The sequence below is a fragment of the Bradysia coprophila genome, unplaced genomic scaffold, assembly GCF_014529535.1.
Source record: "Bradysia coprophila strain Holo2 unplaced genomic scaffold, BU_Bcop_v1 contig_373, whole genome shotgun sequence".
NCBI classification, from domain to species: Eukaryota; Metazoa; Arthropoda; class Insecta; order Diptera; family Sciaridae; genus Bradysia; species Bradysia coprophila.
Genome location: NW_023503632.1, coordinates 1,914,111 through 1,936,520, shown reverse-complemented (window position 1 = coordinate 1,936,520; position 22,410 = coordinate 1,914,111). Strand labels below are relative to the sequence as shown.

Genomic DNA, 22,410 nt, shown 5'->3' with positions numbered 1-22,410 from the left:
TTGAGAAAATTATAAATCAGATTTCTTGTTTTGATGTGGTTGATTTTGATGATTTTTCGTTTTTTGTGTGAAAAAGTGTGCAAAATTATGATTTTATTATTAATAATTGGTTAGCAATGTACCATCCGTGTACAGTGTGCTCATAGATATTAAAATCGGTGTTCAATGTTTTCAAAAACGTAAAAACCCGTGGCTAATGTTCTCGCTTTCATAAACATTAAAATTGTTTTTATGTGAATAGATCCAAAGAAACTGTTACATTGAGATATGTACCTAGGATAGCACTCACACGACCTGATTCATTTCCTGTGCTCTAAACGGTCTAGATTCTAGGCCTGAGACTTTTTCTGAATCTGTTTATGTGATGAGATTTTCGCTGTTTCAGTTCCTGTGATCAATCGATTAAAAACCTAAACCCAACCTGATTTCAATTAGACTTTCTCGTTTCAGGCTAGGTTTGAGCTGTTGCCAGGGACTAACGTAAGGATTTTCCCGTGGGTGGGATTTCGACGAAAAGGCGCAAAAATGACTTCCTAATTCTTACTTAGAGGCGCCAAAAACAATGATTAAAAAAAGTCGAATTTTTCCTAGGGAGATTTGAAACACATTTTCCTTCCACTTCTGAGCCCTTCTTCTGGTGAAAAAGCCCGCGTTTGTTTTGTTGTCATTTAATTTGATTTCCTATTTTGCAGAATAATTTGAGATCTTACCAATGGCATGCAATTTCTTGATAATTTTGCCATTTGGCAAAACAGATTTGCAGTAATCATCTGCGAAAAAATTCTTTTCACAAAGAACGTGACTTACGTTACAATCAAATCTGAAGTGAATATGTAATAAAGGGTAGCACTCAGCACGCTTCCTTGTGGGACTACTGCTAGGATATGAGCTAGATATCCTAGATTTCTGACAATATGGTACAAAGACCGTTTTTGTGGAAATGATTGAACAATTTTAATAAGATAGAAAGGAAACTTTCGAAGGAACATTTTGTGTATTAGACTCTTATGCCATGCACTATCAGAGGCCTTCTCTATGTCAAATGTGAACAATCCTGCAGAGTTTTTCTTATTTAGAGCTTGTTGGATATGATTACCTAAGATTTTGCTGATGGAGTTTGGCAGGCTAATTGGTCTGTAGTTGCTAGCACCTGATGTATCCTTAAGGAATGAAGACTGCTTTTGCAATTGCTAACCAGCCTAGTAATTTTCCACAGTTGGTTAGAGTATTTTTTCAACTGTGAAAGCCGGTCGTTCCACATTTCCTTATTGAAGAATTTAAATTGAGCTTTGATCAATATGTTCAGATGGTTAATTTTCTTGTCAATGCTGAGGACATGGTTTCGCTGCCACTGTCGATTTTTGTAATTTCTAAGTGATATTAACTTTAATATCATTTTGTCTAGAGTCGGCGAGTGGTCGACAGTCTTGTACACAGGAATTCTTAATCAAATCATCAATTAACGACTTGGAATTTAAGTGGTACGGATCTGTCGACCTCCTGACTGTTAAAATCAAAGTACTTTTTACGTTTTTGTAAAAATTTATAGTGTGGTCAAAATTGAATTCGTGGATGGGAATTCAAAAGGCGCGGGTGGGAAAATTCCCACCCACGATGTTCCTTAGGTTAGTCCCTGGCTGTTGCGAGTATTAATTAGAAAAATGTTGATTGTTTCTTGTGTTCAATCAATTAAAATCGAATTCTTAAAAATTCAAATTCAAAAATGTTGCGCTAAGAAAATCCAAATTTTACGACAGAACCACTTTGTCGCATTTTCTCATGTCGTAAATTTCTGTCTCTGCCACTGTTACCCGCTTCATCGAGGCTGTTTAATAGATACAATTACAATGGGGGACTGAAGTTTCAATAATTTCGATAGACAACATTATTCAACAAATTATTCTACACTATCGTAAAATTATAGACATTTATATTTTTAATTAATTGTTTTCTGATTTTCAAAGATCAGTCAAACATAAAAAAGACTCTATGTGCCTCTCTTTTCTTCTCATGTCATTTTTTCTTAATTCTCTCACGAAAAAGGTATGCTTTTGGGTTGAATTTGGCTCGTAGTCGTAATTGAAATATAAATTAAAAGTAAAAAACTTGAAAATTCGGCAATAGTGTAGAACAATTTTTTGTTTACAATAACATTCTTAATCTAAATACAAAAAATGTCAAAAGTTCATTATATTATCTTAATTAGATCAAAGAGTTATATTCTAAAAATATATGAAATTGCCAAATACTAATCTATGCTAAATTATAGAAGATCGGGAAAAGTCCGAAATCCTCCAGATTTTGCTCCTAAATCGTTTGTAGATAGAACCAACAAAATTAGAAATTCTTTTCTGATTCGATGTTGCCTTAACTGTTGCTTTAATTGGCCCAGAAGGTCAAAACCTAGTGCTTCAAAGTCTAAGAATTATTGAACATGAAGGAACAAAATTTCTAACGTAGTTTTATTAGCTCTGGGTCTCAATTCTCATACGTACGTAAGGTACTTTAATAATTCGTGACTTGACAGTTCTTATGGGAACGGCGCCTCTCATGAATTAAAAATTCGTAACTTGACATTTGTCACCTTTAAAAGTTATGAATCGTTTTAACCACTCTTAACATTAACGAGTCAAGTTAAGAAATCTTCAATTCACTAGAATTAGCGCCTTGATCAAATGTTTTTGTTTAAGACCAAAATTTGGATAGATACTGTCCTTCTCGTAAATGTAGCATTAGAACTATAGATAAGCCTTCTGTAAAGCCACGGTTGACCTGGTTGATTTACGTTTGCACAATTATTTAGACAAAACTCTCGGCATAATAGGCTAGACCTTTCTCAGAAACCCAGAAAAACTACGCTAAAAACGGGAAGATTTTTAAACATTGTCATATTCTTAGTGGATATTTTACTGTTCAAAAGTATTCGATCATTGTATGTTTTCAGTGTAACTGGTGATACACAAAGCAACGCGATTTTGACATAAAATTCGTTTGTTTTCTGGCCTTTTCCAATTGTCTTGCGTAGTTTTGGCAAGTTTAACCCTAATGAAATACACGTTAACCAACAAAACCGTTAAAAACATGTGTTGATTGTTGAGTTTAAATTGGAAAAAATAACAAAATTCTAATCATAAGATGTTGTGCAACAAAATGACGATCGGCTGTACCTCCACCGTTTTTGATATCCGCCTTCTTGGTACATAACATATGCCATATTTAAGGTAATTCGACTTTCGCCACCAATATTCCATGTACCGAAAACACAACTTTTTGTTAGGTAAATATCAAATTTAGGTGTCCCAAATCAAATCAGATGTTGTATTTGACTCACCGCGGTCCATTTAGCATATTTAAAGTTTAATTTACATATTTGCACATTTTCATCAAATTTTGTGGCGAGATTAAAGTCTCAAAATCACCATCGGGGAACTTTGACAATCAGTCATGAACTCAAAAAATATTTTTTAGACTAGATCATTTTTATAAAATAATAATCTGTGAAGCCTGGAGATTAGATTACCATGTTGACTCAACTTTTTATGTACATTGAGCCCACCGTAAAAAATCGATATATGTGAGGTGGACCGAAAACGACGAAATTTTCGAAAATCGATCTGGCGGCAGCACAAAATTGAAGTTTGAATTTTTTTTTCTTCCATAAAATGATCAGATGGACCAGCTGAGTGGATTTCCGGCTGAGCCTTAAAAGAACTAAGACATTTTGTAAAAACCGCTACACCCTACTGAGCAGTCTTTTTTTCGCTTGCCAATAAAAAGAAATAAAACGTTAAAACGTTATTAGGTCCAAAAAAGTGTTTTGTCATAACTTTTGTGGATGTATACTTGCACCAACCAGTGCATACACTCCACCTGTAGTACGTCTTCCCATGACCGACATTAGTACAGCATAACCAATAACAATGATTTCTTGAGTTATTGCTGAAAAACTGTTCACGGGACCCTCTTTTGACCGCTTTGCACCGAAAACAAACAAAATTAATCGAAAAAATTAAAGATGTGACTTCTCTAGAATTCAAAGATGAATCCAACGATCTATCACTCATTTGAATTGGAGAACCCGTGTTCCCAAAGATAATGAAATAACCTGCAGTTTTTGCGATATCACGAAAAGCTTAAAAATAACTGAAATGTCACTTCGCAATCTGTTGACAAATGAACAATGAAAATGTTATGAAAATAATCTTGCCTCGGGGTAACCGACTCGGGTAATTGACTGCACACCCTCAAAGGAATTGCCGGAGTATCTGGTAAATAATTGTAATTGATGGAATTGACCGGAATTGACAGGAATTGACCGGAATCGACCAGAATTGACTGGAAATATGTGGAATTGTAAGGAATTGAAAGTAAATGAGAGTAAATGCTGATAAGTGTGATTATCGGAAAGAAGTACCAGCGAATGCAAAACCACATTATTTCCTTTTTGTTTAAATTTTAAAAGCTCCCACGCAATAAATAACAGTGTACAGTGTTGATCAGTTCCATTTTAGAACAAGTCCAACGTTCTTTTATGTTCAAAAAATGCACACTGAAGGATTCTTCTTCAGAGGATTCTTGTGAGTCAGATACGGGAGAGTTTGAGCCGCAACAAACAAGTGAATATTCGTCGGGGGAATGTTAGGCTGTGGCAATGCCGTTGCGAAATGCTCCAGTTTCAAACCAAATTTACAAAAAAATCCATCACCGACAATATCATCTATTCCATCAACTTTTCAAAAGCCTAAAATATTACGATGTCGATCACCTTAACGAAACAAAAAATTGAATACTTTGGATTTTGCTGACGTGTGCTGAACAAATCCGTTTCCTGTCGAGGTATGAACAACGTTTTGTGCATCGGACAACTGAAATAGACAAAACACATCAATTTACTTGAAAATATACACACTTCACATTCACCATATTAAATTTAATCAATCGAAGAATCATGGAAAAATTCATGTAATTCCTTTCCCGCACCATAAATCGTAAAGAAATGAAGTTTTTTTTCATGCCTTGGGCTCAAATTACGGAATTACGGATTCATGGCAAAATATGTCGTATTTCAGTTGTCGAATGCACAAAAGTTTTTCGTCATTTCCTGTCTTCGTATAATATAAATACTATTTATCTAAAATAAACAATGATTTGCGATGTGAAATCATTTTAAACAAAACTGCAGTCAATTACGGTTTAATCTAAATTGAAATTGAAAAATCTCTTCTAAAAAGTATGAGTAAAAAGTAAAGATTCTAACAAAATGAGTCACAAATGTAGGACAACATAGTTGTTCCAAATTTTAGTTTGATATAGTCTGACGATTCTTTTTCCAAAATGCTTAAGGGTTTAAATTTGACTTTAATTTTTTTTTTTTTTTATACTTTAAATTTGTATCTATTTGAAAATATCGAGCAATTATTTCGAAAATTCGTGGAATTGAAGGATTTTATTGGAATTATAGGAATTGCAGGGCGAATCCGGCAAGTAGTGGTGTTAATCCGGTAATTATAGAAATAAAAGGAAGTAAGAGCAATTAAAGGGAATTGAAAGAAATTGACAGGAATTGAACGTAATTGAAAGGAAATTGAAAAGGAATTGAAAGAAATTGAACGGAATTGAATGGAATTGAAAGGAAATAGAGCGAATCCGGCAATTAGACGAGTGAGTTGAGTAATTGAGATAATTAAACAGAATTGAAAGGAATTAGAAATTGATTTGCCACCATTTTGGCCAGTCGGTTACCCCTCGAATCTTGCATATGTCATGTACCAAGAAGGCGGATATCAAAAACGGTGGAGCAGAGCCTAATATTTGGGAATCGTTTTTGGGAATTTTTGGGAATATAGGGAATTTTTGGGAATTTTAGGGAATTTAGGGAATTTTAGAGAATTAAGGGAATTTTGGGAATTAATTCCCAAAAATTCCCAAAAAATTCCAAAATTTCTTTTTTTCGCAGTTTTATAATCCGTCGGGAAAATGAAATTTTTTTTATAATTTATTTTGGTTCTACAACCAAAAAAAAAATATTCGCATCATTAGAAACAATTTAAAACGAACGAATTTTTTTATAAATTCATTTCTAAATTATTTCTCACTCTCGAACCAAACGAAACGACATTTTTGTTAATGCTGTCTAGGAAACTGTCAGCAGACTGTCAGCAGGCAGTAAGTTGCTAACACCAATACACGTATACAAATACAAATTGAAATGTCATGAATATAAAGCGATACCATAGCCGTACTAAAAAAAAGTCGATACATTTTGTTGGCACAGTGTTTCGGCGTTTTTTAAAACAGAAAATGTTGTGAGTTTTGATTTCACTTTTAGCCACCTAAAAATGCGTTTTTCCATATAACGTTGAACAACTTTTGTCTTAAAATAAGTCAACGAATCGAATGAATCAAAAAAATTAATAAAAATTTTTGATTTTCCTGACGGATTAAAAGAATCTACACATGGCTAAATTGCTGCCTACATTTTGGGACAAAGCTATAATTATTTTAATGATACTTTTGGACTAGGATTCTTTTTATAAAACGAACGACCATCGTTTGGTGTTAAAATGTGCTAGCTTTTAGTAAAAATTTAAATGTCTCTCAGTCCGAGTCACGAAAATTGACACATATTTTGAGTTTTCTCGGAGGTAGGTTGCATCACCGCAAACATTTATATTTTTGTTGAAAGCTAACACATTTTAACACCAAACGATGGTCGTACGTTTTCTAAAAAGAATCCTAGTCCAAAATTATCATCACAATAATAATAATTTTGCCCCGAAATGTAGGCAACAATTTTTTGTAATTTTAGGGAACTTTTGATAATTATTTCCTAAATACTTGGCTCTGAAGGGTATAATTCTCGTGGATGTACTCGCACCAGCCAGGGGTGAGCAATTTTTAGTTATTTTTCCATTTATGTAGGCCTCTCCAAAGCTGACATCAGTACAACATTACAATAAGTTAAAATAATTATTCTTGAGTTATTGCCGAGAAAAGGTTTTCGGGACCCTCTTACATGCTTTCAACTTTGAACGCTTTAACCAAAAATTGAAAAAAATATTCGAAAAAAATTAAAGATACGATTCTCTAGAATTGAAAGACCAATCTAACGAGCTATCACTCCTTAAAATCGGAGACCGCTTGTTCCCCTATCACTATCACCTGCAGTTTTGGCGATATACTGCAAGATGTATTTACTGAATATATATTTTAAATATGTTTTGAAATATTTGTTGTTGTTTTTTGGGAATTTTGGGAATTTAGAGAATTAATTCCCAAATATTAGGCTCTGGTAGAGGTACAGCCGATCGTCATTTTGTTGCACAATGATTAGAATTTTGCTATTTTTTCCAATTTAAACTCAACAATCAACACACGTTTTTAACGGTTTTGTTGGTTTTCTTCATGTAATTCGTTCCATTCATTCTACATGTATTTCATTAGGGTTTTACATTTCTCCTATTTCACACGAATTTCCTTCTCATGTTTGAAAGATCAGAAAAGCATTAGTATTTTACATGACTTGGGATAAAAAGATGAAAAGTATGGTTTTCGTGTGAATTTTGTTGATCCGAGGCGTAGCCGAAAACACGCGAAAACGAGACATTTCATCTTTTTATACCGAGTGGTTTTTGCATGCTTTGGAAGTCGAAATTAGTGCGTGAAACATGAAAAGTACCGTTTTCGACGCATGTAGCATGTAAAATACATATAGTGCACAAAAAAAACCTTCTAAATTGCTTACTGCCTTTGCGATCAAATCAGATGTGATCTAAACTGTTACTTTTAATTGACGCTACCTAGTGCTTCTTTAACTGCTTGGACACGCAATGTATGTGGTGCCACCACAAGCAGATAATGAGAACTAACCACTTGTATGTCAATGGTGCCAATTGACAAAATCAAAAATGAAATTGAATTCGTTGGTTCAATTGAATGTGGGAAGTGTGTAGGATGTAAAAGTAATGTATCCTACAATCCCATATGTTTCTTCCATCGTACGGTAAAAACGAATTTTGACAGGCCGAAAACAACCGACCGTCATCCACAGAGGCAAACATAACCGCAACTTAAACAAATTTATTCGTTAAAACTTCAAAGTGAGGTTGTGTTGGCTTCTCTGTGGATGACGATTGACATTTTGAACGGCCTTGGAAGAAACCTATAGTCGTAATATAATTGAGTACCTGTAGTGATCGAAAATACTTTTGAATGTACGTAGAGGCGCCAACAAAACAACTTTCTGAACATTTACTACAAACCCTATCGTTGCTCGTACTGGTTTATGGTCAAAATATATTTACGGAAACGTTATGTTAAATCAGAGCACTTGGAACATTGATTTAGCATTGGTTAAATCAAGCAATCACTTGGAACGAAACTTTGCCCTAAATTCTCAGTTATCGCACAATAAGATCATATTAACTGACATCATTGCAATCAAATATAACACATTGATGACCTCAGCTAAGCATTAGAGACTTTTTTTTATCAATAAAATTCAAAGGCCAACCCGGTCAACCTCATCTCAGATCTATGTTCTTTCATTAAACTAAAAAAAAAACTACTTTACATTAGAAGCACATAGGGCAACTGTAGCGTTGCATTCATGTATGATTAGAATTATTGCAATGTAGAACAGATATTGGCGAAAGCAGCACATAAGATTTTCGTCTGTAAGGTAAGCGAGGGTATAGCTGACCGTGCAGGTGTACCTGACCAGCTACATTATTTATCAGTTTCGGAAAATAATTACAAATGAAAATACGCAAATTAACGTTATAATTAATCTTTAGAGCCTAAAGATTAATTTTTTCTTGAAAATAATGCGATTATTATGTTTACTTATTTGATAAAACCATAAAATGAAACCAGTGCACCATCTCAGTACAAAGTTGCACATTTCATAAGAAAATCGAAAGATCGGTGTGGTCTAATTTAATGTTTTTATTGACAAAAGAATTATTAATGGACAAAGTTTTGGTGTTTTTAGGTAGTAAATAGTTCGACAAGTAATATTATTAACATAAATAGCGTCTAAAAGTTAATATTTGATTAATTACATGGTGGTCAAAACATTGCATCAAAAATATGCCATGTTTGTGTAGTTGACCGCACCAAATTCCGTACATTTTTCTTCATGTGACAAATTCACCTTCCATGTGCATTGTTGTGTACAAAATGATGTGACTAAAATTCGTTGATATTTTGTGTTTTTATGAGTTTTTATCATTGAAATTGGTTAATATCAGTGAATTAAGAGTGAAAATGTGTCGAATAATGCGAAATTATTGCGAAAAATGTCTTAATTTTGTAGCGGTCAACTCCTGCAACAAGACTGGTCAGGTATAAAAACATCCGTTTTTTAGTGGTCAGCTACTGCATCAAAAACAGTGCTTCAGTGAAATTAGTTTTTTACAATAAAAATTAATTAATTGTCAATATTTCTGATATTCTACGGAATGGGAACAGATCAAATTAAATTCTGACGAAGGAAAAACTTAGCTTCATCGAAACCATCTGGAGATACTGATGACCAAAGTTGAAAAATTGCTTAGCCGGTCAGCTACTACCTCGTTTACCTTACTCTGTTGGGAAAGCTTCAATTCGAATCTTAAGTTGCTAAACAATGATCTTATATTATGAGTGCATTCATAATGCATTCGTTTTGAGTATTAGTAGTTTATATGTTTCGGTCAACTTACCTCCAAAATATAATTCCCAAAAAAAACAATTGTTTACTAATCTACAAAATAACGTGCAGCTGATGGAATTGGCTGCTCACATAAAACAGAGATTTAAGTAAAATCACATCAATGAAACTCTTCTGATTGGCTTATCCGTCAGAACATGTAAATAACTGTGCTCGCAAATATTTATGCTCATGACATCAACAATATAATAGATGTGATGTAACATATAACACGACGCAACTTTTGCTTTTAATCAAATTTTTATCATGCGCACACCGAACACTTGTTAATGAGTTCAAATCGAACACTTATAGCGCGCGCCTAATTTAACTTCCGATATTTCTGGACTTTTGCCAGTGTAGCGTTGAAAATATTTGCAAAAAAAAAAAGAAATATTATTTTTTACGAACAGATCACCATACACAATTTAATATTCAGCTGAAACAAGCTAGCTGGACACATAGGCTCGAAAATAGCCAAATAAAAGCAAGGGTCTTTTCAACAATTGATTACCGAACTAAATTATCAAAAATGTTAACATTTTAACGGCAAAATTATTCAAAAAAACACATCAATAACAGATATTCCTATTGATATTTGCAAATGTTTTTGATTTGACAGAAAATAGAACGAAAATCGAAAAGTTTGGTTATGGAATGCAAATATGTCAACAAAGCACACATCATCTGTTTGAGCCATTGAACTGAACACACATTCCATACGGCTAATGAAGCGCCATCTGTGTGAAACGATGTGGACACTTTGAAAAAGATGAGGATGCGAAAAATTCAAATTCAAAAATAATTTGGTTTAAAATCCAAAGAGTTAGATGTGAGAAAAAAAAAATCAAGAAGTTTCTGCTTTGATAGGCATTAAAGAGGAAGATCTCAAGAAATTTTAGTGTCGAATCCATGTGCTCAGTAAATGTATTTTGTGTGCCAAAAGTAGTTTCAAAGTTAGTAGATGAATGGCATCATATCGCATATTGTGTAGTTCTAAGTATAATACGAGCATATGTTAGTAGATTATGAGTCTTTGTTGAGAGTATTTTGTACTGTTGTACTGCAGTCTTTAGATCTTAGATTAGTGGACATGTAAATTGAAAGAAAAGTTGGCACCCACGGTTAATCAAGAATTAAGCGCCAATTTTAAGAACTTGTTCAGGAACTAAAAATTCGTGACCCAAAGTGAAGATTTTGACATATTTTATATGAAAGAAGTTTCAAAATCCTCACCAGAGAAACTTAACGAAGAGTTTCTGAACGAGCTCTAACCGTGAGAGCCCAATGACAGAGGTGAGAGGTAGACTCTGAGTGCATCGTATAAAAATCAATTAATTAAGAATTAAGCACCAATTTTATCCGAGAGAACCCAATGACCCAATTTAGTTAGAATGCGAAGCGATCGGAGTGATAATTATTCACAGTCTCGTAGCAAACGTGCTATTAATCAAGTCTGACTAATGCGATCTTGTATAGCAGAAAACATGTTCCTAAAAATGAAGTAAAAGATTTATCAATCTCTTAAAAATATTTTATCACATAGTAATCGAATCTGTGATAAAATCAAATTGACGTAACTGATTGATGAAATTGATCAGTGAAAATTAGCTATTAGAGGATGCCAGCTTTACTGTTAGTGTTTGAAATGATCGTTATTGGCAGAAAAGCTGGCGTCCTCCATTGAGAAATATTTGGCAAATGAAGAAACGTAACTGAAAGACTGAGCTACATCGACTTTTCTTATTATTGGAAAGTAACAGAAAATAGTAGGAAAATATTTATATTAAATGAAGTAATAGATTCGATTTTAAAACTGCTGATATGCTTGTCGTCAACTTCAAGGCCGCTTGAAATGCCATCCACGTTAAAAAAAAGTGAGGTTACGTCTGAAAGTACCGTACCGTATAAGGATGATCTATATGCCGATAGATAGGTGAAGATTGTAGGTAAAAACTATCGAAACTTCTAAAAATACCTAGAGGTGTTGATCTCGCTTTTTTCATCGATACCCTGACTGTCTATAATAACTGGTCTGGACAGTGATTTAGATAAATCTACAAATACGGCTGTGCTTGATTTAGTTTAAATAAGGCACAGTTTAAATTCCACATACAAATAGAATACCGTTACATTTGAACCGGAGTAGCGGATAGTGATGGATCGGATGGGGTTCAATCACAGCCGGTAAAATCATTTTATATATAAGTCACACACCCACACACACACATCTTTGAAACCTTCTTCTTCTTTCTTCTTTTTCAGCCTGTTTCTGTTGAAACCAGATTGATAAAAACATGGAACAGCTGATTGTGTATCGATTGTTAATTTGACTCATGCGTACATCATGTTTCAGTGTAATACAGTAAACCCACCACCGTTCCCATAAGTTCATGATTACCGAAAACAATTCATTAATTTACTCAGTGAATAGAATGACAAGAAAACTTAAAAGTTTCATCGTAATAATCCTGTGAAAAAAGCATAAAAATAAAACACTAAAAAAATGTATGGGAATGCGGTGTGGGTTCAGCCGATAGTAATGAACTCTGTTATGTATTCTGAATTCATGCGAATGCATACAACGTCTATATTTGCTAAAATGTTATTGCTCTCCTAATAACGCCAATGATGGCTCAACCTACAATCTCAATTTATGCAAGGTTGTTAGGTTATCCGTACATTATCGCGAATTGGAACGAACCAAATGAAGTTAAGACAAAAAAGCCCCGAAAGTGAACAAAAAAAAGGTTTTTTTTCTGAACAATTAATTTGCTTCTTCGCTGATTCAGACCGCTAGACTTTGTCGTTTTCAATATATTTACAATACGAATCAAACAAAAAAACTTCTTCTGAATTATGAAGTAATATTTTTATGCATAATTATTACATTGTTGTCTAATGTGTGTGCAATTAGTGTCTGTTATGTGTGCCAACTAAAAATACACTTAATGCCGTTAAATGGCAGTGAAAGTATATTGTTTTGCTGAGCTGTTGTACGAAAAAAAAAAAAATTTTATTCAGTTCGTCCATCAGTAAAAAGAGTGAAGATTTTATTTCAGTTCGTGAATATATTTGGAGCATTAATTGAACGAACAAAAAGTGAAGAGGTAACTGTTGAAATATTACGGATTATATGTTTTAAAAGGTAACGAATGCAAATGGACCTTACTGATCAAAGTGATAAACAAAATTTTTTTGTTATTTTTTTCTGTTCGCATCGATATTCGCAAACAATATTCTTCGTTATTGCACAATTAATATATACATCTGTCTAATGTATATAAGGTATACTGCGCAAAATCGTCCCAAATCCAATGATTTTCCCATCGGACAGCGGTGACAGAATTTTATGATCGGAACAGTTATTCATTCAACCCCTCTTGTTTCACTGTGAAACTCATTATCATTTGTTTACAATTTCCCTTTGTCATCATAATGTCTGCAATTGTAAACCGAATGAAAGCGAAATGGATTTTTAGGGAGTCTAAAAGTGTTACGTTTGACCGCAAGGTTATCACCGGGATAATTATTTTGGGCGTGTTACTCATTGCGATTTGGATTTTAAATTTTGCTTTACACACACGGAATTTTGAAAACCGACATATTTTATGGTTCTGTGTTTTAATGTGTAGGCATCCTGTACGTTGTCTGCGATGAGAATGTAAATGAAACTTACATGTTAGGTTTTTCGATGATTTACACAGGCAGAACTATTTTTTGGTACACCTGTCATCGATAACATTAAGAAAACACTAAAATCACACTGAATGTATAGTTTAAAACAACAAAATCAAAAATTTTGCACTAAAACTGAGAATGACAACAACAAAAAAGTCAATTAAATATAGTTGAAATGGCGTGCACAACCGATGCCTACTAAATGAAAATGAAATTTTAGTTCAAAATGGTTAGAAGTGGAAAGATTCCGAAATGCTGTTTTATGCAAAATTGTTTCGTAGTTTTCATCTTGGACAATGTAAATACAACGCACAGGATGCCTACACATTAAAGAACAGTTCAGAAGAGTCTATGTGAACGCCGCAAACATCGCACACATGTATTACTCATTTACATAGGCTCTGCTGTAATCTACTATTACTTGAGTTTTTGATTTCTCCATATAAAAATGCATGCAAAATTCACAAAAAATCAATAAACCACAAAACACAGAATGTGTCGGTTTTCAAAATTCCGTGTGTGTAAGACCACCATAACCTAAAGGTCACCAACTATTTTTTCATCCGTGCGGCGTGAATAACCTTATTTTCTCCCCTCAAACACAGTGAGAAGATGAAGTTTTGCTGACGATCTTTCTGATGAAAGTTCGGTTGAGAAAATTTTTATTTTCTCACCTCTTATTTCTCCCATAGGGCAACCAGAGCTTTTTCATACCTAGGACTTCATCGCACTTTTTTCCGTCTTCTTTTCACTTCTTTTCGTCAAACTGACTATTCACGCCATGCTATAAGTGCGCTTCAGAAATTGAATTAAAAAATAAATTTCAACGCATTCTTATATGAAAATAAAGCGAGTGGACCAAACACAACCTTTGATTTGGGTGGTGTGCGTTTCATTTTGAATTTGCAGCGGACTTATGGTGTGAATTCCCGTAAAGTGTAGTCAAACTCTCCTATACTTCTCTCATCTTTCGTAACAAAAACTCCTGTTTAGAGTTCAAAATGTTCTTGAATAAATGTTTGTTATGTCATTTTGCCGAAGCGAAAGTTTTCTTTGTTTTTTATGAAAATAAATAAAAAGAAAAATTAAAATATTCCTTCCGTTAGCAGATGGTCATTTACATAACGAGGGATGAACAGAATGTCAGTTCTAAATTAGAACTTCTAATGTGATTCAATTTTTATTGTTTTGATGACTGGTAGCCTGTCGTCCTAGCCGAGAACATAATGTGTTGTTGACTGAAAGTTACCTTGACTGAAAGTCAGGGTCCTATGACAGAAAACCACTTCTATAGTCTGTAACACTGATTTCACTTGTTTGTTACCACAATAACTTTTCTGGATAACGAGTGTTTTCACCTTACGCTTATACCTTAATTTTTCCCATGGTAAACCCCAAAACATAAAGGATCTTGTTCAAAAAATGGTGTGGAATAAATGTATGGGTGTGTGGGACCCTTATGTGTGTGGGACCCTTATGTGTGTGGGACAAATAGATCGAGTGGAGCGAACAAAATCCACGGTTTAAGGTCCTTTCATGATCAAATAGAATTTCTAAACCTTTTAAAAACAATTTGAACAAAATTTAGTCATGGGATCTGACCCACCCAAGTGACGCTGTTTAGTATCAGAAAAAGTCCTTAAATTTATCTCTAAATTCCAGGAATTTTTTTTTATTGAATTTTGTGGCAAAAATTTCATAACTCTATTGATTTCCATATTTTATTTGTATCCTTTAAATATCATATATAAAGCAATATTAAATCCGGCGTAGCCGAAGGCATACTAACTGGACGAAAATGGTAAACAACGGTTATCTATTTTCCGTCGTTCCAGTATCGAACTAGACTTCTTCTCTATACACAAACATCAAGTAACATTATGAAATAATAAAAAACTCACTTAACTCATCATAAGTAGATATATATACGATGGCATGCGACGACGGTTTATATACACATTCATTTTCTAATAGGAAGCCAAATTACTTATCTAAAAAAAACACAAAATAATTGTCTTGCGCATATCGCAATATTTATTCGTAATATACATGGGTTGCATACCGTATGCGAACAATATAAATCTGTGTGTCACAGCGTACCATCAATATAAATTTACGGAATGTCTTGCGGAATGTAACTCAATGTAAGTAAAGTTTAAAAGAGATTTTTTTTTTTTTTTTTACTCGAACACAAACTATCGTAGAACATCTTGCATCTCGTGATACATATACAATCCACAGACGATAATGTTGTTGCAATGATAATAAAACTTTCAGTTCAAGAGATCGTTCGGCTATGTCAAGTATGTGTAGAAAAAGTGTTTTGTGTTCTCTGGCGAAAAGACGATTGTACATTAAACTGGAATGTGTGAGATTACTTAATGCAATTAAATGAGATGATATAAATTGGTGGAATAATAATTAAAGATAATATAAAATTGCATTTCTGTTCATATGGAGAAATGACACACACTCATAATATATACTCGAATATTTCTGTGGTGTCTTACCGTTGAATTTATTAATGCATCAAAATGTGTGCTTACAGTCGAATTATTTTATTATACTACTTTGTTTATGCGGTCATGGTATTTGCGCGAAATTAAACTGAATATAAAAAAGCCTATCTCACTGAACGGAGAAGTATATATTTTAGTTTTGTATGATGTTAATTAAGTGTGGTCGCTGGTCGTATCAACGAAATTTATATGTACACCACAATCATTCCGGTTAATATTCTTTCATACACTTTGGTTGAGAACTGTGAATGTGAATTTCGTTTTTATTTTTTAACTTAAAATTATGGATTATTTTGGTATGTTTGGGTGAAAGTGGTAAATCGAGTTTTTAATTAAACAGCCAACCATGTCATCACTATCATTTTATCGAACCAATTGCGATTTGTATTTCAGATAAACTGACTCAAAAAAAGTAATTTGATTTTCGTTTTATCGACCTGTCTGTACACGTATAAATATACAAATCCTAAAATCCACTAAAATTTCATAAAATAATAGAAAAACCGACGTCTTTTGTTAGAACCAGCAACAACAGAATACCTTCAATTATTAGTACTCATATCAGTTTGAATGACTTTTTTAATCAAAGAATTTTTTAATTTATACTCAAGCTCAATCAAATTAAAAATTACAAGAAAATTAAGTTGGCAAAATGCGAACTTCAACCAACCGAAGTTGAATGTGCTACAGATCGTTCACAGCACCGGTGAGAAAGTAACCATTTTCTTACTGCAGAATCTGCAATGCAGATGGACCACTGGATTCCACTGTTGGTAATATCTAAGTCCACCTTTTGGGTGGGTCAGATCCCTTGACTGACTGATTTTCTCAATCAATTTTTGCGATTGCTACAAAAATATCATACAACTGACTTGCTTTATCATGAATTGCTCATTCCTTTTATTTTATTCATAACAAATTTTAGAATAAGCAAAATGAACTAATGTTTTCTATTTTCAAACTCAATGAAACTCGTTTGGAATGTTCACACTCGTTTAGTTTTTTCGTTTCGGAATAACTCCTAGATTATTACTCCGATACTTTCAATTAATAAACTTTTAGCCTTAGAAATTTCATTCCTCGTCGATTACAAAAAGATTGTTGGAAATTCGTTGAATATTAACTCTAGTTATCGTGTTATAAAGGAATGATCTAGGTGAGACAAACATTTTCATGTATAAGGTTTTTGGTCATACATTCATGCATTTTTGATCATAGTAGTGAACTTTTTGTGACCCATGTAAGACCAACGACTTTCAGTCAAGGGAATAATTACGCGTTAAATTCGGAAAGATTGAAACGTTCCACTTTCGAAAACAACTTTTCACAGACTAGAACTGGTACTTTTCAAATGTTCATCATTCATCGCCCGAAGTGCTTTTGGGTAGCCAGTCCGGTACTAGTTTTCCACATTCGCTTAGTTAATAAATAACTATTACTTGTAGTACTACCGTCGATGATCACAATATCCAGAAAAATGGCACTAGAAAATCGAAAAACTAGAAACTTTTTCTTAAATACCAACCCAACCTCCCACATGGTAGAATTTCATGCAAATTGAATTGGTATATCGGGATTATTTGCTCTCAACAATTTAAAGACTCTCACCATTAAGTATTGTCAAAATTCGAATGCTAAATTGATTGGAAACATTAAGTTACGTAACAGCGCTATATGAATACAAATGATTGTGTTACCACAAAACTAACGGCTCCAATAAAATTGATGACTATATTTTCGGTGTATATAGTAATAAGAGACTCAAGGTCGCATTCTTTGTTTTAGAGTTTTTGGAAAGTAATTTCGAATATAGCAACGTCACGGCGTATGACTAATTTATTTAATGAATTTTGCCATTAATCAAATGGAGTACCAATTTTACAATGCAAATAAAAGTGTTGTAACCATAGCGGATTCTGTATAACTTTCGTTGGATGACTATATACCTGTGGACCAGTTTCATTTCATGTTTAAGCATATTAATACGGTAGAAATATATAGATTACAGAGTTTAAGGAAGTAAGTGCATTTAAATGGCAGTCTTATTGTAAAAACATCCTCTTAGTGATCTTAAAATATTATGCAATTGGAAAAGGTTTTACGTAAAATAACATTTTACTGGTATTCATTTCAATCTGTTTATTCTGCTGTTATTCACATTATTGTACCACACATTTTGAGTTACACGGCTTCTCCGCAACATTAGAAATCTATCGGAAGTCAAATTAACTATCCAAAGTCTAAAGTCAATTTTTATGTTGCACTGTTGAAATGTTACTCTTGCAATCGATGTAATTATACCCTGAAATCATTCTATTCAATAACGAAAAATCTTTATCTTTCGTGCACAAAGCATCGGATGCATTCGACACAGCATCTAACATTTTAAATTGATCCAAGAAATTATTTCATTTGCTCTGCAACTTTCATTGATTTCGTTTTATAAATAAAAAAAAAGAGCAGAAGCGAAACCAACAACCGCACGGATGATACATTTTCTTCCCACCCAATAAACAACAAAGAGAATGGAATAAACAATAAACTTATTTTCTCAATCATCTAGTTCACTTCTCGTTGTTATATCATTTCCTAAGGCCATCCATAAAATAGTTTTTCGCACAATAAAAATACGTTGTTGATGGTATTATTGCTCTCTGCCAAAGTGTCTGGTAAAATGGTACGTGTATTGTAACTATATACAAACAGCATGCACAAAATATACCGAAAACTGCTTGAGAAAATTGCAAATTGTAATTCTCGAAGTTAAACTTTTCTGCTTTTTTTTCATTTTTCTTGCATATACAAAAATGTTTTGTACCAGCAACTTTTTCTCGGTGTGCGCACACTGAACAACCAAAACAAATCCGCTCTCCGATATAAAAGAGATTGTTTTTGGAGTGGTAAATTTTTTAAATCAACAAAGACAGACTGTGTAAAATACAAAAATGATACTGCGAAACTGCCGAACACAACATAACGACTGTTTCAATACTGAGCTGTGAGCCATACCAAACACCGACGACCATCGAACGCAAATGCTTTTGGCATAACAAAACCGAAAAAATAACAGAAGAAAAACACTCTGCGGTGAGTGGTAACGGGCTTCTGAAGCAAAATTCGTTTCATCAGTGTTTTATTTGTGCCAAGGTTTTCGATCGAACTAGTCGGATTTTTCATTTCCAATAAACTGTAAAATTAATAATAGTTTCGAACACACAGAATATAGCATCCGAGATCAGATTGTAACATTAAATGAAAGGAAAACAACTTTCTGTACCATAGAGTCGTTACGTGCATACGGAATGATGTGAAATTATTGTATTTTATTTTGTGTCTCGCATCGAAAGTTAAACGCGAAAATTTTTAAAGTGTACGGGAAACAGTTTGAAAGTCAATTTGGGTAGGAAAACTTAAATTGGCTTATCGGGTGAAAGAGTTGGTGTGTTTAGCGTTTTACTTTTCCATAAAATTTGTTAGAAAATTCCGCGGTGTTTTTTAAATTGACATCGCATATAAATAGAGCCGAATTTCCATTGTAATATCGCGCTACCTGGAATCCGATTGACTTCATTTACATTATACCAGCAAAAAAGAACGTTAATTGTAATATAAATAATCACAGTGGAATTGATGTGAGAGTGATGTAATGTATACAAAATGTTTAATGTACACATTTTATGGTCCGACGTGAGAGAAGTGTTTAATTTCGGATTAATTTCTGGATAGATAAATATGTGCGCTAATTTTGAGTATAGCAGTTTGGATAATTGAAATGAATGTATTTAACTAATGTGTGATGATATGTGTGCTGTATGCTCAAATCTGATTAAATGCTTCCGTTGAAATTTATGGTTTTTTGAAATCTTTGTTTACGTCATATGTCCACACAAATATTTTTGCTAACCGCGTGTTGGTCAAGGTTACGATTAAAATTGTAGTTCATTCGATTCAATTTCGCACTTATTGCCTACACACTTTCGCTGCGAGTTATGAATTCATTGGATTCAATATTATTTCTCATATCAGAGGAACTCAATAGGTTTTTTTTTTCAATAACAAGCAGCACTGTCTCGCAATTATGGTTGATTGTGTATAAGACTCATATTACGTTATCTTCAGACGTTTAATTTATGTTTACCAAGACTCTTCAACCTCTTCTTACTTTAAAAAAAAAAACGAGATTGCTTCATATAACATCACAAACACCTTATTGACTGAGTGTGTAAATCAGAATTCAACATTTGCCTGGAGACTCTTGATGAGTTACTTTTACTGGGCTGAAAATTTTCTTTTATCCAGAAAGCTTTGTACAGTTTCTCAAATAAACTTATTCTGCTCATGATAAACGACGAAGCGTGTGATTGATAGCCGAACAATACAATGAAATCGCTAGCGAAAGAGTATATTGTATGGCCAATCGTTTCATGGAATGCGTTTAAGTTTGGTCGGTCTATCTATAATATCATTATCTCCTGTAAATTGAAAATATTCATAGTCTTTAGCATCAATCTATAGGAAATGTAGTCGAATTAAACACGAAAATTTCCGTGCTTCATGCATATAACCAATATATAAATGGAGTACCCTTCTTTGCCCGGGATTACTTTATTGAAAAAAATATTTTTTTTTACAAATATTTTCGATCTAGTGGTGTAACGGTCAGAGAAGTCGACTCAAAATCGATATGTTCCTGGTTCAATTGCACCGCCAGACATAGAGTTTTTCCCCTTTAAAATTTCCAAGTTTTCGCTTGACCGAAACAAACATTGAAAAATATTTTCAAGAGTGAAAAATTTTCATGCGATACAATAGCATTTTACATGACAAGGGATAAAAAGATGAAAAGTAGAGTTTTTATCTTTTTATCCCGAGCTATGTAATGGATTTTACATGTTGAGGGCGTCGAAAGACGTGCTTCAAACATGAAAAGTACGGGTTTCGACGCATTCAAAAAAAAATTACTATTCAAGAAAAGCATCTACAACGTTTACGTGGTTGTTTTGCGCACACGGTGGGTTGCCCAACTCGCTTCGCTCGTTTCGGCAAACTCATATCTAGTGCACAAAAGAGCCCCATTTCCTAACTAGTAAGCAAAATAGCTATTTTGTTCTATACAAAAACGACTCCTTAGTTGATTGGTATTTGTAGATCTTAAATTAGTAATTACACTCGAAGGTATGGGTGCTACACAGATAAAAATATGGACCCAGATCTAAATCTTTTTGGGATTAACAGTACGCGACCAAATCTTTTTTAGAATTTAATTTTAATCCCCTCAGGGATTACTTGAACTTATCCCCAAATGAGTAATCCCTAGAAGAATTACATTTTAATCTTTTAGGCCCTGACGTTTGACGCTTGTTTACTAGTTTACTCATTTTAATCTGATATAAATGTTATTTGTAATGCAATAAAAAAAATATTCTAACCCTTCCTACTTTTACTTCAGAAAAAAAATAATAAAAAAAACGATTTTTACGTATATTGTTATAGTTTTTATCTACACGTCTGATATGAGAAGAAGCTTGTTTGTGAATCTGGAATGAGAAATGTTTTTATTAAACAGATTTTTTTTTATTTATCTGACGAGATTTGAACCCGAGACCTCCTGCACTTCAGTCTACGATCTTACCACTGCTGCAATTCGTTCTTAATCCCAACGTGGCTTATTGTGAACCGTTGTTCAAAGAAACTAATACCTCGTGGGATTAAAATTCAAATTGCCAGATGACAAAATCGTCACTTCAAACCTCAATATTTTTTCATGATTTTCATTTTTATATTCTTCTGAAGTTTTCTTACCATTTTTAATAAGTATTTAACCATTTACATTCAAAAATGTCTGGTTTCCCGTGGTAATGGGGATAGTTCGCGGCTAAAATTGACCTTCCTGCAAATTTCGATCTAGAATTTCTCTATATCTATACTATCTTTGTAATGTTTATATTGATTTAATGATTTATTGAATCTGGTAGTATCTTTACAAACCGACTTAAAATTTTTATTCTAAGCCTGGTATCGTAAGGCAGAATAATCCATCGGTAGTCCTATTGCAACATTTTAAGACCAAATTAGTTTTTCTTACAAAACCGTATCTTGCTCGTAAATCGTGTTCGAATTTAATTAACTCAAAAGTGTGATTTCAAGACAATCAAATTATAACGGAAAATAAAAAGCAGTAGTATCATCATTCAATCCCCAATATTATTGTTTAGACCTACTTTTAATCCCTGATGGAATTACATTTTTTCAATTTCTGGCGAAGATTAAAAATCTAATCCCGAAAAAATTACTTGTTTAAAGTAATCCCCTCGGACCTAAAAATTCTAATCCCTTATTTTTGTCTGTGTAGCTTCGAAAACCTGTTTACCATAAACCCGAAATTTAAATCATGTTTTCCTTCGACAAGGCGAAAAATCGACTATCTCTGTATTTTCCCTGTCGGAATTACTTCCAAGTAATTTAATTAGATCATCGAATTATGGTTTTCACTCACCATTAGTCTATTTTAATTTTCAA

General features: G+C 33.3%; 2 protein-coding genes across 15 annotated transcripts in view; one reads left to right on the top strand and one right to left on the bottom strand.

Annotated features, from left to right (window-relative positions):
• The window catches only part of LOC119081946 (restin homolog), a 44,367-nt gene extending 34,043 nt beyond the window's left edge, over positions 1-10,324 (bottom strand). For 2 of the 6 annotated variants that reach the window (XM_037191213.1, XM_037191219.1), the window contains exon 1: positions 9,705-10,321. The gene's annotated coding sequence lies outside the window, so the exon portion shown is untranslated. Of the gene's footprint in view, positions 1-9,704 lie in introns of all 6 variants that reach the window. The other 4 variants (XM_037191212.1, XM_037191217.1, XM_037191214.1 and 1 more) reach the window with 3 other exon arrangements.
• Positions 10,325-12,044: 1,720 nt separating this feature from the next.
• LOC119081957 (polypeptide N-acetylgalactosaminyltransferase 2) overlaps positions 12,045-22,410 on the top strand; it is a 34,975-nt gene continuing 24,609 nt past the window's right edge. For 3 of the 9 annotated variants that reach the window (XM_037191257.1, XM_037191256.1, XM_037191253.1), the window contains exon 1: positions 12,045-12,801. The gene's annotated coding sequence lies outside the window, so the exon portion shown is untranslated. Of the gene's footprint in view, positions 12,840-15,721; positions 15,741-19,000; positions 19,331-22,410 lie in introns of those variants that run through there. The other 6 variants (XM_037191255.1, XM_037191254.1, XM_037191252.1 and 3 more) reach the window with 4 other exon arrangements.